A 5,180-nucleotide genomic window follows, 5' to 3' on the forward strand; every position below is an offset into this window, starting at 1 on the left:
TGGATTTCACTTTTTAGATTTCCATGTTGCTTAACACCTGTTACACATTACCCTCTTGATTTATTTTTAATTTCATATTTTACTCTGCTGTGGCTTTTGTGAAGTTTGGATTATGCATTAATTTTGTTCATATACTTGTGCACAATGGATTTTAGGATGACGAAAACATCTGAAGTATTGTAAGATGCAAAATCCTACTTTTTTCCTGTGGATTGAATGAAAATACGGTGGAACCGATCCTGATTGTGGCTTTTCTGTTAACAGCAAGCACTGAAAATCAGATACATATATTGCTTTTGCCTACATGGCTCAATTTCAACTATTGTACTGTTTCTTTAATCATACTAGAATACCTTGGAAGATTGATGTCACTGATTACTATGCCCAGGAATTTCTGGCATCCTTGATTTCAGTTCTACTGTTTGCCTTTATTTAATGAAACTGAATAAAGAAACATAATACAACAAGCAAAATACATTGAAACAGTTGTGTACAATTTTATGTATATGCATATAAAAATATGAGAAGCCAGAATAATTTTTGCATTTGCTTGCTTCTGCTCTACTCCAAGAAGCAGAAAGTGGGGCCTAAAGAAAGGCTGCATTGGATCTGAGTTCATTGCTTTAAGTATACTTAATCATTTTAGTACTATTTAGAAAATCCTGACTTTCCTTCTATAAAAAACTAAAATTCAAAGACTACTTATGGAGGTTTTAAAGGTGCATACCTGAAGTTTTCATGGACTGCTTGTGGTCCTGAAATCTCAGATTTTGTCACTTGAATTAGTTTTGTGTTAAGTCAGGGCAATGGTGATTATTTGCGATGCATATTTGCTAGGAATAAATTAGCCAAGATCCAATTAGGATTTGCAGTCCAATTTTTTTCCATTAATGTTACTTCAATATTGGTTCTGTTGGATAAACATTGATATGTACATTTGATACCTAGTTCAATCTGATACATCAAATTCATGCAGGTATCTGATTTGGAGATTCATTCAGAAAGTTGAGTCATCTTGAAGGTGAGTCAGTCTAATACTTGAAATGAAGCTTTGTACCAATATTCAACACTTTATGATGTCTCACTGATACATCATCATCATCTTCCTAGCATTATTCCCGCAGGTACAGGGTCTGTTTTTTGAATTGACAAATGCCATCTTGCACAATCAAATGCAAAATCTGAATCCAACTGGGCAATTTTCATGCCTGCATTTATTGTGTCTTGCCATCTTTATTTTGGCTTGCCACCCATGCCCTTGCCATCTGTGTTAAGTGGAAGGCTGATGTCTCACTGAAACAGGAATAATTAAATACATATTCAGAATTCTATGGATTCTGTGAATTTGCACTGTTCAAAGACTTAAAACTGTCCTCTTTTTAAGATGGATACAGTGCTCCAAAAACTCATACAATCCCCAATTGATTCTGTGGCCTCCATTGTTGTTGGAAGCATTCCTCCTGTATTATTAAAAAAAGATAAACCTTCCTTCAAAGATATATGGAGATGTTTTTTTTTCTTCAATTGGGAAAATAATTAAAGGATTCATGCCATACATCCTGGTGCCTCATATTGCTTTGTTTTGACTAAACTAGCACTTAAACCACTTCTGTACCATTCTCAAAAGCCCTCAGTAAGCCTTTGTGAATGCACTTTCACAGATATTCACCCTGCTTCCTCAGTGCCCAGAGTTACCTGGATGTTTCTATTGAATTCCTAAACCTGTTACCCATTCAAAATCCATTATAGGGGTCACCAATAATATATGATCTAAGAGCAGACTTGTCGATGCCTAAATCAGTATCCAGTTACCTCCATTTGGTATAAATCACCAAAATATTTTGTGCATACATCTTCCTAAAACTTTTTGGGCAAACTTGGCTGGGTGTGTTCTGTTCTAGTTAGTGCTGACTCCTACTGTTTGCCTGGGCAAGTCCCTGCAGTTGACAAGATTTCGGAAGTGGTTTGCTACTGCCTCCTTTCTAGGGCTGAGAGAGAACACCAGGCCCAGAGATATCCAGCTGGCTTTGGTGCCTAAGGCAAGTTTAGAACTTTCAGTCTCCTAGTTTCTAGCCTGATGAATTCTACCACGTCAATCTGGCTCATACAATTTCCACAGCACTGTCTAAATTTATAAATAAGGGTTGAAATTTCATGGATGTTTTTGAATCGGGATGAGTGGTTTGGAGTTATTCATTCCTGCATTGGCTAAATCAGATTCTATCCTGAATTGCCCCATTTGCCCCAAGTTTGATCTCTGCTTTGGGCTGCATCACAGAACTAATAGGTATCCTTGATTCAAACGGAAAACACACTTTATATTTTCAGTGTAAATACAAAATACAAAGTGATGAGGTTAAGGTTAGGCCCTTAGCTACAAAGTCTCAGAAGTGTCAGTTGCATGTTTGTTCAATGTTTTCAGGAAATCTAATATAACCAAGCTGCCTGGTAAGATTTTTCTACCCTTTTAATGCACTTGTAGGAGCCAAGAGGGAATTCCAGTTCATGCTAATGAGGCTTCTAGGGTGGCAATTGTTCTGTATTAATTAGCATTGCAGCAAACAAGTGTAATTTTGTGTACATGCCAAAAGTACAATAAGGGGCTTGTTATCCAGATTTGTTAATGTGATTGAACAGTGTGAGATGAGAAGGCAAAGAAATGCGTCCAAATTCCAACATTTACTAGGGCTTCATTTTCCTTCTGTATTATTCCTTTGAAGTCAGTAACATTGCAACAGGAAAATGGGTCAGTAGAACACAGATTTAATATTCATACTGAAGGGCATGCTTTCCAAATTTAATGCTTGCTGGTGTTGGCCAGATCACCCTTGGTTTCTACCATGAGGCTGATTCATGGTCAATCAGTCACGCTCCATCCAACATCTCCGACTTCAGATGCCAGCAGAACTACTTCAGAAAACAGCAGCTACTTTAATCAGATGCATATGTCACAGGCTCCTCAGACAGGAATATTTTAGTGCATGTGGAGTGCAAGGTTCATATGGCTTCTACAAATGGAAGATAATTTAATTCTGCTGTTGGCCACTCTCAAAGTAAAAAATTTAAAATGCAGAAAAATGGTTCCTCCTGTGATTGTAAGAACATCAACGAACAGTGATTGTGTTCACCCATTGCAATAAACCAGAAATCCTTCTAGGAATTGAAAATCCAAAACATACCAAGGTTTTGCTGGCTGTTTAGGAGGGAACAAATCAGAATTACTTACTCATATGTCACATGGCAGGAAGAGGAGCTAAATTGGAGAAATCAAACAGCATGTACAGATGACCAAGGAATGAGAATATATCCAGTGTTACTCTCCTTAAGAGGGCCAAATTATTCAGGTTGAATAGACTGATAAAATCTAAAATCTTCCTCGCAATCCTTTGAAATCTTTATTCTAGTTTTAGGCCATGGGTGTCAAACTCAAGGCCCAGGGGTCAAATCCGGACTGCGTGGTGCTTAGATTGGCCCGCAGAGCCACTCTGGAAACAGCGAAGGACCAGCCTGCGGTGCCTCTGCCAGTGAAAACGGAGCTTGGGAGGGCCACATGCGGCTCCCCCGAGCTCCGTTTTCACTGGCAGAGGGTTGCAGAAGGCCATCACAGCCGGAAATGGAGCTCAGAAACCCGTTTTTGCTGGCAGAGTGCTTTGGCCACCAAAGGCGCCCCCGACACGCATGACATCAAGCTGGCCATGCCCCCCCCACACACACACATATCCAAGGTCAAACACAACCCTGATGTGGCTCTCAATGAAATAAGAGTTTGACACCCCTGTGTTAGGCACTCAAAGAGAAATGTAGCTTTTATTTTGTAGATTAAGACCACTTTGTCAGTTGCATGAATTGTTTTTAGCTGATTTTAAACACATGCATATTCTATACAAGAGAGATGGATGGTGTGTAGCAAAGTATAGTGAGTGCGTGGGAATGGTATGTATGTGTGAAAAGGGGATTTCTGTGAAAGGATGTCAATTGCATAATTCATTGCAGCTTACAGAATATGAAATAGCTGCATAGATGGAATTTGGTTATTATAAAACTGATTGTAGAGGAGAAGCTGCTGAAGCCTTGGTGGACTCTGCCAGTTATGATCGTCAAGTCATCTGAGATTGGTCTCTCACAAAGGGAGGCCTTTGGAGGTAGTCTCAAAAGAGGCATGGTTTCATACCCTGTCTACAGTATGTTCATTATGAAATTGCTTGAATAAGCATGAGATAACATGCTCTAATATATAAGCTTCCTTCCAAAAATAATTTGTTGAAGAGCGAGTGGTAAAACCTAATGGTCTGCTCTGCCATATTCCTAATAGTACATACGTCATAATTTGCGGGATGTTAGTGGCTAAAACCTACATACATCAGTAATATGTTAAAGAGAGAGACTGCAATCTTTTAGGATAGCACCTCTTCCAGGAGTGAAATCCAGCAGGTTCTAACAGGTTCTGGAGAACCGGTAACGGAAATTTTGAGTAGTTCGGGAACTGGCAAATACCACCTCTGGCTGGCCCAGAGTGGGGTAGGAATGAAGATTTTGCAGTATCCTTCCCCTGGAGTGGGGTAGGAATGGAGATTTTGCAATATCCTTCCCCTGCCATGCCCACCAAGCCACACAGAGCCGGTAGGGAAAAAATTTGGATTTCACCTCTGACCTCTTCACCTGATCCCAGTTTTTCAAACCTCAGCTCTCATCTTAAAAATGGTGACCAACGGCATCTCCAGATTGTCCGAGTTTAATCTTAGCTGGTTTATCCTCCGATCTAAAATCGAAAGGCAACAACATGGAATGATATAGACTGCTTCTGTGACACTGAATAACAAACAAGAGTAGAGCTGAGTATCAATAATGTATATTGGTTCAACCCAGTGGTGAAATGTAAAATTTGTTACTACCGGTTCTGTGGGCGTGGCTTGGAGGGGGTAATATGACAGTGGGTGTGGCCAACTTTTTTTTTTTTTACTTTTAAAACCATTTTTTCTACAACCTCTTTGGCTGAAGAGGTTGTAAAAAAAATGCTTTTAAAGCCTCTGACAATCCCAGCTGATTTGCCTGATCGGCAGAGCTTTTTTTTTTTTTAAGCCTCTGATGATCCCAGCTGAGCCGCGTGATCATCAGAGGCTTTTTTTTTAACTTTTAAAAGCATTTTTTTTGGCCAAAGAGGTAGAAAAAATGCTTTTAAA

Source organism: Pantherophis guttatus, chromosome 2 (assembly GCF_059756535.1).
Source record: "Pantherophis guttatus breed Tessera chromosome 2, ASM5975653v1, whole genome shotgun sequence".
Classification (NCBI taxonomy): Eukaryota; Metazoa; Chordata; class Lepidosauria; order Squamata; family Colubridae; genus Pantherophis; species Pantherophis guttatus.